Source organism: Euphorbia lathyris, chromosome 7 (assembly GCF_963576675.1).
Source record: "Euphorbia lathyris chromosome 7, ddEupLath1.1, whole genome shotgun sequence".
NCBI lineage: Eukaryota > Viridiplantae > Streptophyta > Magnoliopsida > Malpighiales > Euphorbiaceae > Euphorbia > Euphorbia lathyris.
In genome coordinates, this window is record NC_088916.1 from 60215908 (window position 1) to 60230792 (window position 14885).

Genomic DNA, 14885 nt, shown 5'->3' on the forward strand with positions numbered 1-14885 from the left:
TCTTCATTTGCCCTTTCCAAATAATCTCACTACATGAAAGACGAAAACAAAAACAAAATCCAGAAATCATAGAATTTAAGAGAAGAAATATCAGATTAATGAAGGATTTTGAATCGACCGTGAAAGAGAATCAGAGAAATGAAGGAATTGCAGAACATAAAGGCGACGAGTTTGAGCTAGGCTAGGGTTTAAAAATGCTATTGAGGGAAGTCCTTTTTATATGAGCATAGTGTGGGGGTTTACAAAAGTAAGGGTTTCGATTGATCTGAGGTTTTCTGATCTGACGGTTAAGAGTTTAGATGGCTAATGTGATTTTTGTGGTGATGGATTCTATCTCACAGACCAAGCTTAGAGCAGCATGGCGTATATTTAGATCATCCGGTTTTTTCTTTCGGCTTAAATTAGGGTTTAGGTGCAAAAATTCAGGAGTAATTTTACCTCTAACGTTTAAAATGGTGCATTTTTATCCCTAATGTTGGAAGCCGAAGAGCAATTTTACCCCTAACGTTGATAAATTGGGTCAATTTGAGAAATAATTCATCAAACTGTCTTCTCGATCATGAATCTTGTCATCTACACTTCACACATGCGTTATTTTATCAGTAACAAATTACAAACATATGTTGGGATGTGAAAAAAAATAAGAAAAAAATATTAAAAATATACTGTCTTTTGTACGAATTAGACACAAAAATTCAAAAAATTCACCGAATTTATAAATATTAATCTTCAATTTATTATTAAATTACAAAAAATATTATATCTTTTTTTAGAACAAATTGATATGCAATTGGTGCAAAATAAAGAAAAAAAATGACTGTATTTTATAATAATGTCTGAAATTGATCCAATTTATCAACATTAGGGGTAAAATTGCTCTTGGCTACAAATATTAGGGATAAAATTACTCCTGACCCAAAACGTTAGGGGTATTTTTACACCTTAACCCCTTAAATTAAATTACCCTCCATCTATCTATTGACATTTAGTCTAGCGAATTGTTTGTTTTTTTATTATTTTTTTTAATCAAAGAATACCTGGATATTGGTTCGGTTACTAACCGAACTGTCGGTTAACCGAACTGATATTTAGATAATTTTAAAACCGAAGTTGACCAAACCGCAAATTTTCGATTTGGTTCGATTACCAATCAAATAGTTGAAAATTTTATATTTTTAATTTAAATGTTAAATTTATTATAAATTATGAAATTTTAGCTTCATTAATTTGGAATTTACAATTTCAAAATCAATTAACCAAATATCTCATATATTATAAATTAATTCAATAATATTTTAAACTAAAATTTTGGGCTTTTTTTTTGGACAAATTGAAATATAAAAGAATAAATAAATAGGTAAAATTATATATTTTTTTTATTTAAACATAAATTTTGTTCGGTTTTCGGTTAAACTAATATTTTTTTTGGAATAACCGAATACCCAACAAGAACAAATTTAACAATCGAGCCGAACCAAATAAGAGTTTCGGTTCGGTCATCGTTTTTTGGACTTTTTGCTCACCCATACTTTTATTAATTGGAATCAGTTAAAAGAATATTCGAAATAAACGGAGGAAGGCCATCCCACTCTCCACGAACAGACTCGGAAAAAATTCGTTGAACGTTTGACAAAAGAAATTGAGACATTAACTAATGCCCGTAATAAAGAGATACAATCAGAGACCACATCGCATAAATAAGAAAGTTGTACTGAAGACTTGTTGATTGCTTGAATCACTGAAAGACAATCTGATCTTACCTCTACACCCCTATAGTTCATGTTCTTCAATCATGAGAGAACCTCTCGAATTGCTACAGCTTTATTACCAGTTCGTACAGACCGTCCATTGCTCCATGAGAGGCGTAGATGCAGAGTCTCTGATAATAAAATCGTAGAAACAATAATCCTCTGCTGTAAAGACTCCTGCATCCACGTCCCAAGCAAGACAACCAATTACAGGCCTCTTCCAGTTCATTCCAATCGGAGTGGCAAAACTCCTCGTAGGCAACCTGGTATGGACTGCTACCCTGTTTTCATGCTCCCATCGTGCTACTTTGATAATACAGTTGCCGCTTCTGACTTGCCCTTCCATACTGTCTGGTTCCAGTTCTGCCAAAGTGCCCAAAGAACACATATAATATCAGTCATGTTCGAAGTCCATGTGCGAGAAGAAACTATCCATTCAATACACGACCCAATTTGCTCCATTCTTCTATTTCCATAAAACTTCATCCATGTCTGCTTGGCTACATCACACCACAAGAAAGCATGATCTTCATCCTCTGTAGGAAGTCTGCAAATTGGACAAAAGTTGCCTAGTGAGATGTGCCTCTACTCAAGGTTAGACATTGTAGGCAAACATCTTGACAGTAATCTCCAGAGAAAGTTTTTCATTTTTGGTGTGACTCGCATATCCCAGATCTTTTGCCACTTAATTGTACTCGGTGGTAAGGAAGCGGAGAAAGTCACCATTGCTAGTCGGTAGGCACTACGAATAGTGAAGCCACACTTCCTCTCTATACGCCAACTCCACCCATCCAGTTTTGACATATCCCGACACGGTATCGAGACAATAAGTCGTCAGTCCCGTTCAGAGAACCTGGGCAATAGGATACTTGTGTTCCATCGTCCATCGCTGGTCAGTAAGGACTGCACCATGCCATCTTCAAATGTCAAATATGGAATACTTTAGGGGTCGAAAGTTCCACATCGGGTAACCATGGTTCTCGCCAAATGTCCGTGTTTGTTCCGTTACCAATCTTCCTTCTGATCCCGTGCGTCAGCAGGTCCCTTCTCCGAAGAATGCTTCTCCAAATATACAATGGATTATGTCCTTTTTCCGCTGATAGGAACTGAGTGGTCGAAAAGTATCTGCCCTTTAGTATACGAGTTACTAATGACTGTCGATTTTGTAGTATTCGCTAGCTTTGCTTGGCGAGGAACGCCAAATTGAATTCTCTAAGGTCTCGAAAATCCATCCCGCCTTGAACTTTTGCCGTACAGAGCTGCTTCCAGCTTATCCAAAAGATTCCCCTTCCGATACTACTGGGATTTTCCACCAGAACCGACTGAGCATGCCTGAGACATCTATACAAAATTGCTCGGGCATAATAAACACATTTATAATAAAAGTCGGGATAGATTGTAGTACCGCTTTCATTAGAATTTCCTTCTCAGCACGGGAGAAGAATTTCTCTTTCCAATTGATGAGACATTGTCTGATCCTGTCCTTGAGATATCCAAAGGTGTTGAGTTTACTCCTGCCAACCTCAATTGGGGCTCCAAGATACAACCCATGATTATTCACTTTCTGCACACCCAGAACCTCTAACACTTGATTTCGGTTGAAAACTGTGGTATTTTTGCTGAACATGATTGCCGATTTCTAAAAATTTACTTTCTGACATGAGGCCAACTCATAGGTGTTCAAACAAGCTTGGATGGTCGATGCCTCCAGATAAACTTTAAGACATACGCTGTGTCAAATCTATGTGTGTTAAAATATCATCATATATCATGGATAATAATGATTTTGTCAAGTCTATTTCCAAATTACGTAAAATTTCACTAATTGGATAGTTTAGAGGCCAGTGGGGTGTTTGGTTGCTCATTTTCATGCTCATGTTTGCCTTTTCACTTCAAAAATGAGAGTTTTAGGTGTTTGGTTTGTGACCTCCTGCTTACCTTTTATATCTAAAAAGCAACATTAGGTGTTTGGTTAGTGATCTCCTGTTTGCTTTTTACATCCGAAAAGCAACATTTTTCAAAAGCAGAGAATCTATGCTTTTTGAAAAAGCAACTTTTTCCAACAGCAAACAGCAAACTGTAACAGTAATAGTAAATAGTAACAGGAAACAGCAACAGCAAATAGCAAACCGTAACAATAAACAGCAAACAGGAACAACAAATAGTAGGTAAAACAAACGGGCCCCAAATGTGATTAAATAATAGATCAGTGGTCAAATGATAAAATTTTAGATTAGTTAAGGACTAACTAACACTTTAAACTTTTTCTTTTCGAGTATTAGAATTGAAACATCAATATTATAAAATTTAATTTGTGAATATTAAATTCATATAGCTTTTTATTTGATTTCTTCTCTAATTATTTTGAATGGATCTACATAATGACAATCATTGGAATGGATATGTGGTTACAAAGAGTGGCTTTAGGAGGAGTCGATGTAGACGTCCATTTAACACCTTCCATTTAACGAGACATTTGATCAATTTTTTATTTATAAAATTTAGAATTTGTTTTAATTATAATACAATAAATATTGAAATATTTTTTTGATTAAAGATTGGTTAGCGAGGAAGGGAAAGCGACAAACATCACAGCTATGCTGGCACCCCCACCACAGATCCAAAAAAGCCCCGAACCAAATTTATTAAAAGAGTAAATAAATGTTATAATACAAAAAGAATAAAATGAAGCCAAAGAATTAGGAAAAACGATAAACGCAACGTCCTGCACGATCATGAAAAAAGACTAATCCACAAAAATTCGAGACAACATCCCACCAAGTCGATGTTGTTGCCGTCCGTCCATAATTTACAAGCGAGTCTGCAACATGATTTCCTTCACGAAAAATATGAGACACCACAAAAGCCACAGAATCGATCTGATTTAAACAATTGAACCATTTTTGTCTAAGGAATTAAGGAACCGAATAAGATTTAGATTTGAACATCTACACAACATACATTGAGTTGCTTTCAAGTCAAATTTTCCGCCAACCTTTGCTGATAGCCATGTCAATGGCGTAAACAGCAGCAGATAGTTCAACAAGATAAGCAAAGGAACTTTCAATTGAAAAGGCAAACGCACTAAGGCACATGCCAGTATGCGAGCGATAAATACCTCCGCAACCCGCAGGACCAGGAGCACATGTGACAGACGCATCAGTATTGATCTTAATCCAATCCTTCGGAGGTGGTTGCCAAAAAATCGGAGTAATGTGTGGAGCTTTAGCAAGACGTTTTTCAATCCCGTGCTCACCTAAGATTTGAAGTTCAACTAGCGAATTCCAAACGGAGCCCCGTCCAGTGTGAGCAGATTCACAAACAGCTCCCCCAATCCGTCTCAGCGTGACGGAAGTATCAACCCTCTCATCCTAAAAAAATGGACCTATTACGAGCAAGCCATAGAGCCCAAATCGTATTAACAATTGCTGCCGCCCATAAATCAGCGATTTGAGTACTGAAACGTTGAATAACTGCATGATCAACCAGATTCCTAAGAGTCGAGTCCGTGTTAATTTGTCTTCCAAACAATGAGCTAACACCATGCCAAATAAATTTGGAAAATCGACAGGAGACAAAAAGGTGGTCCAACGTTTCAGTATCTAACGAGCACAAACTGCAACGAGAAACAACTTGACAGCCGCGCAATTGAAGCTGATCATGTGTTGGCAAATACCCAAGATAAGCCTGCCATCCAATAAGCGAGTGTGCAGGAGGAATACTCTGACACCTTAAAAAATGACTCCAATGCTGTTGAGTAGGAGGAGATCTAAGCCAAGTATACAAGAGCTTAACTGTTAGAACCCCACTCGTAGCAGGCCTCCAAACACATATAAAGGGCGGCCCAGTCGCACTACGCGTCCCCGCTGAGCGAGGGTCCGGGGAGGGGTCCCACCACAAGGGTGTACTGTGGGGAAGCCTTCCCCTGCCAATTTATTTGACAAGAGGCCGCTCCTAAGACTCGAACCCGTGACCTCTTGGTCACATGACAACAACGTTTACCGTTGCGCCAAGGCTCGCCCTCCAAACACATATATCAATAAAAAATCGATAACAATAATGGATGTTGTCTCTCTTTTTAATTGCTACCTCTTACCAATAATAGCACAGTATAAGGTGTTTAAAATTTATTTCACAACTTCTCTGTTAACAATATTAACAGAGATAAATTACACTTTAGTTATATGATTATTAGAGGAGGACGGATTTAGTCTATACATACAAAACAATATAATTTTAAGTCTGATATTTACTTGACAATGCAATGTCAAACCTCATTAACAAACGATGGGTTTTTTAATTAACAGAAGATGTGCAATTTGAAATTTTATTATTGGCCGGTTAAAACACTAGAGGTATAATGGTAGCTAAAACATTGAATTATATTATACATGAAAAAAAACTCATATTTCATTAGCGAGGCTTGAAATTGCACTGTCAAGTAAATGTTAGGCTTAAGTTTTCAATGTTTTATACGTGGGGGCTAAAACTATTCTTCCCTAATAACCATATGGTTAAACTTGTATTTGTTCCACTATATTAATCTTTATTTTTTATTTATTGAAGATAAAATGAACTTTATTGGCTGATATCAGCAGAAAGAATTGAAGATAGAAAATGAGGAGCACAGGACCACTCCTCACGAACAGACCCAGAACTAACCAATCTTGCTAGGCAATGAGCGGCACAGTTCGCTGAACGCTTGACAAATATGATAGATATATTATCTAGCTCGTTAATTAAAAAAATACAATCAGTAATAATGTCGGATAGATATGATAATGCACCATTGACCCCTTGAATAGCTTGCACTACTAAGAGGCAATCCATTCTGAGCTCCACATTACTTATTCCATTACCCTTTAACCATGAGAGCGCCTCTTTTACAGCTTCCGCAATGATTGGTTCGAACAACCGGGATAGGCCCCCATGACAAGCAAACATACAGCACCCTTTATCATCCCGTAGTAAAAATCCAAAGGAAGAGAAGCCCCTGTCCTGAAATACCCCAGCGTCTATATTGCAGGCCGTGATGCCTGCATTGGTTTTTTCCAGATTTCTGCAGCATTTCCAGGCATTTGAATTGCAGCCTGCCGCATCTCCCAAGCTGTGCGCCAATCATAAACCTCTTTTCCTGCACTTTGATTCAGATCAGCTACAGGTATGAGTAAATTTTGCCAGATTTTCCCGTTTCTGTTTTTCCATAACCACCAAAGCAAATATATTTCAGTACACGCGAAATTGGTACCCGTGTTATGGATAATTTCTTCCAACCATGTCTTTAAGTCTTGCACCGAATCCATACGATTATCTCCATAAAAAACGACCCATGCTTGTCTTGCATACGAACATTGAATGAAAATATGGAGTTCACTTTCATCTGTCCCGTTGCATACTGGGCAAAGGGGGGAAAGGCTGTTGTGTCGTGATTGCAAGTTGGTCATTACCGGTAAACACCCAGACAAGCACCTCCACATGAAATTCTTGATTTTGGGGATGGCTTTTAAATTCCACAGCTCATTCCACATTTTGCTGTCTAAACTGTATTGTGAACAATCATTGAGGAGATGATAGCCTGACTTTACCGTATACTCTCCCGACCTTTCGAAGCCCCAAAACCAAGTATCGTCAGATTCAGTTCTCCGTCTTGGGATGGAGAGGATCAACTGTTGATCCCTACTATTGAAAGTGGCTTGGATCAAAGGTCGATTCCATCGGTTGTCTGGGAGCAGTAGATCTCGGACACTACCTGTAGGTAATTCATGATTATATAGTGATGAGACTTTGGGGTTTACCTGGTCCGGGATCCAAGGATCATCCCAAATGCGCGTCGACCGACCATCATTGATTTTCCGCCTTAAGCCTTTTAATATCACCTGTTTGCTCGAAAGAATGGTACTCCATATGAATGAGGGGTTGTGACCCGATTCTGCATGCAGGAAGTCGACAGTGGGGAAATAACGAGCCTTTAAGAGACAAGTAACCAAAGAGTTCGGATTTTGAAGCAGACGCCATGCTTGTTTGGCAAGCAGGGCAATATTAAACTCCCGTATTCTTCGAAAGCCGAGACCTCCGAACTTTTTTGGAATACACATCTTGTCATAGCTCATCCAGTGGATACTAGAGGTAGCACTACTATCAGCTCGCCACCAAAAACGATTCAGTAACCGTTCAACATCTTCACATAATTGCTTTGGTAGGAGAAACACGCTCATTGTATATGTGGGGATTGATTGAAGGACTGACTTAATTAGGATCTCTTTTCCTGCACGAGAAAGAAACTTCTCTTTCCAATTATTCAACCTAGATCGAATCCTGTCTTTTAGGTACCCAAAGGTCTATGTTCTGCTCCGTCCCACATAGGCAGGTGATCCAAGGTAGAATCCGATTTCCTGCACCTCCGGAATGCCCAACAAATCATATGAGTTTCGCTTCGCTGGTTCGCTTGTGTTGGAGCTGAAAAATAGCGTCGACTTGTTTAGATTAATACATTGCCCAAATGCGCGTTCATATGACTGGAGGCATTGCTGAATTACTGTAGATTCCTCACTATTAGCTCAAAAAAATAGATAACTATCATTGGCAAAGAACAAATGAGAAATACTCGGTGCAAGACGCGTTATTTTACATCCATGAATAAGACTTGCACTCTCCTTGGCTGTCAGAAGTGCCGATAATCCCTCAGCACAGATCAAAAAAAGGAAAGGGCTCAACGGATCACCTTGCCTTAAACCCCGGGTCGGAATGATTGGCCCCACTTCTCTACCCCCCTGTACTATCGTGTAACTGACCGATTCCACACATATCCGCATCCAATTAATCCAGATATCAGAGAAACCCATTTTAGACAACATTTCCCATAAAAATTTCCATTCCACCCGATCGTATGCTTTACTCATATCGAGTTTTAGCGCAGCTATGCCAACTTTGCCTTGTCTTTTGTTTTTTAGGTGGTGAATTACCTCGTATGCTGCAATGACATTGTTTGAAATAAGTCTTCCCCTAATAAACACGCTTTGATATTGTGAAATGACTGACGGAAGAACTTCCTTGAACCTGTTAGCTAGCATCTTGGATACTAATTTAAAGATGATGTTGCACAATGTTATTGGCCTTAGATCTATAACCTTCCCGACATTAGGCTTCTTTGGGATCAGTACAAGCAATGTGTCATTCATTATACTTGGGAGCTGGCCAGTTTGAAGGATATTTAAACAGAGTTCTGTAATGTCTTTTCCGATGATGCTCCAAAATTTCTGAAAGAAGGCATGATTCAGACCGTCAGGGCCTGGGCTTTTGTCCGGGTGCATACTGAAACAAGCAGCTTTCACCTCCTCAGCGATAAACGGCTTCGATAGGAACAAGTTGGCTTCTTCTGTTATACGACTTTCCACTTGTGACAAAAGTTCAGCCGATTCACTACCTTTGCTGGTGAAGATCTGATGGAAATAACTGCTTAATATATCTTCGAGTCCCTCTCCCCATCCACATAAAGTTCCATTTTCGTCTTTGAGTGTCGTAAATGTGTTGTGCTTTTTCCTGGAGGTTGCATAAGCATGATAATATTTGGAGTTAGAATCACCTTCCTGAAGCCAATGGAGCTTTGCCCTTTGCTTCTAAAAATCCTCCTGTTGCTGGAGGATTTTTACATAATCGGATCTAGTTCTCTGAAAAAGCTCGATACCCATCTGATCAGTCCTTGATCTAAGTACCTCCATTTGCTGTTTTAGAGAATTGATCTATTCCGTGAAGTTCCCCGTAATAGACTTACTCCATTGTTGTAAAGCGGTTGCGCAATCCTCAATTTTGTTCACAATTGGTTTGTCAGATTCCCAAGACGATTGAACGACGGCTGCACATCCTGTTTCCCTGATCCACGAATTCTCAAAGCGAAATCTACGAATACGGGGGGCACGTAACCATACCTTGAGCTGTAGTAGAAGTGCAGAGTGGTCGGAACAGGCAGCCGTTAGGTTCTTTAACACTGATTGACCAAATTGTTCTTTCCATGCTGCATTTACAACTGCCCGATCCAGCCGTTCTTCTATCCAACGACTTGTGCCTCTTCCGGTTTCCCAAGTATATTGGTGCCCTTTCATGTTTAAACTGCTTAAGCCACAATCTTCCAAAGCTGTCTGAAAACCCTCAATTAACCAGTAAGGTCTCTACGAACCTCCTCTTTTATCTGTAAGACAGGCGATATCATTGAAATCCCCTATACAGCATCAAGCCCCGTCGTATACTAGTGATAAAGACCGTAAAAGCTCCCAAGACTCTCTCCTACGACTTCTCTCAGGGTAGCCATAAAAACATGTGAGTCTCCATGGTTGAACCTGGGGTATTGTAACAATAACGTCAATAAAATTAATTGAATCAGATAGAACATTTAAATTGATTGTACTATGCCAGAACAATGCAATTACACCCCCGTGGCCTCTGCCATCCACCACATGATGATTTTCAAAACCCAGCTTCTTGCAAACTAGTAAAACTTTTGCCTCTTTGATCATACTTTCCATAAGAAAAATAATTAGAGGCCTGTGGGCACGAACCAGGTCTTGTAAGACCGCGACTGTCCGAGAGTTGCCCAACCCTCGACAGTTCCAGCTGAGCAAACTCATAATCCTGGGCGGACCTGGTCTCCAGGTCTCGCCTCTCCTCCGCTTTTTGGTTGAACGGTGCAACTGAAGTCTCCTGTAATGGTATCTGAAAGCCGTGGACATTTAGGGTCCAGGATGAGGGTGTCATCAATCAGTATATCTACTTTTGTGTGTGAGTCAGCCTTTGAGTTGAGTGTTCTATTTGTGATCGTGACTTGCTTGTTTGGTTTTCCTATTGAACGTTCACTGTTCTTTATATCAGAAGTCGTGCCACCGGCATCAGTATGAGAGAATTTATTAAATTTGGAGGAGTCGGCTTCATCAGACGGATCTCGAAGCCATTCTTTCCCCCTTTGAATTCCGTTTTTCCGAACTGTCGCCCGGAGCCAGCTTTCGAACTTGCGCTCATCCGATATTTCCTTACTGTCGAACAATGATGGGCAAAATTTATCGGCATGGCCGATTATTCCACAATAAAAGCAAAATTGCGGAAGGCGTTCGTATCTCACATTAACCCATAGCTAGTCTCCTCCGCTCCTTTTAATTTTCTGGCCCACTTTCAGTACCTTTCGAACGTCGATGGTGATCATAATTTTGAGATAGCTACGACGGAGGCTGGTGAAGTTCTTCGGGTCTGACTCATTGCATTGTCAAGTAAATAGCCTTGCAAACTGCTTCCGTCTGAAAGCCAATTGGGAGGTCAGAGAGTTGGGCCCAAATGATGAGATTAGTTAACGTAGGTTGCAAGGCTATTTACTTGACAATGCAATGTCAAACCTCATTAACAAACGATGGGTTTTTTTAATTAACAGAAGATGTGCAATTTGAAATTTTATTATTGGCCGATTAAAACACTAGAGGTATAATGGTAGCTAAAACATTGAATTATATTGTACATGAAAAAAAACTCATATTTCATTAGTGAGGCTTGAAATTGAACTGTCAAGTAAATGTTAGGCTTAAGTTTTCAATGTTTTATACGTGGGGGCTAAAACTATTCTTCCCTAATAACCATATGGTTAAACTTGTATTTGTTCCACTATATTAATCTTTATTTAGTTCTTCTTATTTCAGTTAAGAATTAATTAAAAAAAATAAGAATTAATTAAGTTTTATATTTATTAAATTTAGATTTATAAAAAAATGGACAATGAAAGCTGCCTATGACCTCTAAAATATAGAAGTCGTCCATGCGTGGTTAGAAAAACTTTTTATTTTGATTAAAAATAAAATTGACATGACACAAAACTCAACCCAACGAAGTTTATTTAAAAAACGATTCAAACTCAGCTCGGTCTTGGTTTAATTGGGTTGGCTTTAGTGACATCATTTAAAAAAAAATCAATATGATAGATTTATATGACGTGTCGTCCATGTGTCTATTTCTGATGATTGTTATTATTATTTGGTTAAAATAACTACAAGATAAATCAAATGCAAAATTGAATTAATTTAATATTCAGAAAATAAGTTTTATGATATTGGTTGTAATATCCTCAACTTTTCAATATATATATATGATGAAGGATATGAGCGACTACATACACCATAGACCGACTACAACCATACTTCCAGGCCCACTTGATCATTGTCAAGACCAACTTCCTCGTGAAAAAAGGTCATACAACAGCCATAGGTCTTCAAGCGAATAATGTCTATTTGCCTCTCCCAGTTTGACATCTATTTCGAGCCACGCCCCTCCATCAAAGCATTAACAAACTTCCTGGTAGAATTCACCAGGTCAAGTGATTCTACCTCCACCCCGCTTCTTATTCCGATCCCGATATCCTCGAATGGCACATAAGTGTGGACAGATCCTACAGTGGTAACAAGCGAGGGCGGGCATTTCCATCTAAGGTCCAAATCACTTTTGTATCAACTATGCCTTACGTCTCGCATTCCCCAGCATGAACAATCAGGCTGAATACAAAGCCTTCATCACTGGATTACATATTGCCATCCTTATCGCAACTGGTAAAGTAACTCGTGGTTAACCATCTAGACAGAACACATCAACCTAAGGAAGAGGTCATGACCCGCTATTTGGCAAAAACTGTATCCCTTATGGGTCAACTGCAAGCCAAAGGCATCGACTTTGTCATTTTTCTCATTCTAATGGAAGAAAATTGAGAGATTGAGGCTCTCACTATGGCGGTAGCTAGCACCATACCCATCGCCAACAATCTATTTATTGAAACATCTTACTAACCAACTATAACCGAAAACACAACTCTTCACTATTGAGAACGAAGAAGTCCATCCTAGCGATTGACGAATGCCCATTATCCATTACATCCTTAATGACACTCTCCAACCAGACAAGACAGAGGCCTTGTTGGTTGTCGAAGATCCTGACGCTATGCTTTCCACAACGAAATTCTATACAGATGGTCAACCACCCACCTATGGATGAAATGCATATCTAAGGATGAGGGTGACTATTGCCTCCATGAGATCCACGAAAGAGTCTATGGCTCTCATTAGGGAGGTAAGACTTTGGCTTGAAAGCCTGCCTCCAAGGATTATACTGGCTCACCATGGATGAAGACGTCAACTCCATATTCAAGTGGCGCCACAAGTGCCAAATATACACCAACACCCATGTTGCACCCTCATCCATGGTAAAAGGAATCATATCCCATTGGCCCTTCACACTATGGGGTATGGATATTATGGACCCATTCCACAAAAGCAACGAGACATCGATAATACGTCGTTATGGCAATCGACAACTTGGTCCGCTTTGCGTTTCAAAAGTTATTAACAGCGTGCACATTCAAGAATCCAATTCATTAGATGATGTGTGATTCCAAAATTCTCTTATATTAAACAAACAAATTACTTAAAAATTGAAACCATCACTTATAAGAATAATTACAACTTTCTAATGTTGATGAAATCACAAATTGCACAGTAACAATAAACCGATGTTCAAGAATATCCAAAAGTTATTTGGAAAATTTCATTATGGATACGATAAACAAATGAGGTCATAAAAAGCATGGAATGTTAATAGAAGGAAGAAGAATAACCAATACACTTTCTTTTATTTTCATCGTGGCAGGTTGTCACAACCTACATATTTTACTTTTCTAAATCTAAAAGATTTGTTGTATAGTGATATATTAAGTGTAAGATTAAGAGTCACTAACATATCGAAAACCATTTTATTTCCTGTGAACTATTAATAATATTCACTTGGACTGTAATTGACCAAATGAATTTGACAAGTCATCATTAAATATGAGCTTGTTACCATCATATGTTAGAAAAATAAATTAATCCTAAGTAGTGGCACAATCGAGACTCCCAATGAGCCCAAACTCAACTTAATGAAACGATGTCGCTTCATCAACAATTCATTTAAAAATAATAATATTAAAACTTCATCATTTTCGTATCCAGACCCTAATTCTACATATTCTTCATTTACCTTTTAATGACAACAACACAAGGATGGAAAAACTACACACGACTGATTATACAACACGAAATCGACATGAATGATAATGTTTGAGTTTAACTTAATATGTATTGGGTCATTTTTTGGTTGATACGAAATTGACACGCAATTTTTTAGGTTAGAATAAGATTGACCAGCTAACTCGAAAATGATACGAATATTTAAAATTACAATTGTATTCTCTCATATTTTTAATGGTGAGTTTAATAAATAAATATATTAAAATTTCAATTATTACCTAAAAATACGACTCGAACTTTTTATATTTTTACATGTGATTCTTAATAAAAATAATAAAATTAGATGTGATTTGTAAACAAGTTACACGAACCAAACGCGATATTAACATTTTTTTATTGTAATGGCTAATATGTTAATAAAAAAACGACATAAAATATTGAGAACTATGATTATATCCTCTTGTATTTTTAAATATCATTATTAACATGAGTACATACTAAAATTACATGTGACCTGAAAACACGACACAAAATCGACACTAACCCGATTATGCTGGTACCATTATGGCATACTATAACATTTTTTTGAGTTGGGTTAGTGTTACCTCATTTGATAGGAATTCGGCAATAAACACGATATGAATACAACGCTGACTCGATAATTGTCACTCCTACGAATAGCCTCTCCTTCTCTCATTCACTCTCCGACATGAGAGTTCGAAAATTATTTTGAACTAATTTTAGTTACGCCTTTGATCCTAAAGTGAAATTACAATAAGCTCATATATAATAGGACAAATGACCAAATTAATCCCTGTCCAAATCAACATTACAAACTAATTATATGGGCTTATGAGATGCTAAACACAAAACCTAAATTGGTGAATAAATCCACAGATGTGGTCTTGAAGGAAGTTCGTGAAATCGTGGTTCAAAATTCATTAAAATAAGGGTTAATTTCAAATAAAATCTCAATGGCTTTACGTTTTTGCAGATCGGTACTTATGATTTTTTTTTGTTACAAAACAAACCATATGGTTTGCGTCAACAGAATCGTGACAAAACTCTTAACTTCTTTAAAGGACAAAGGTAGTTTGAGATAAGTCAAAGTCAA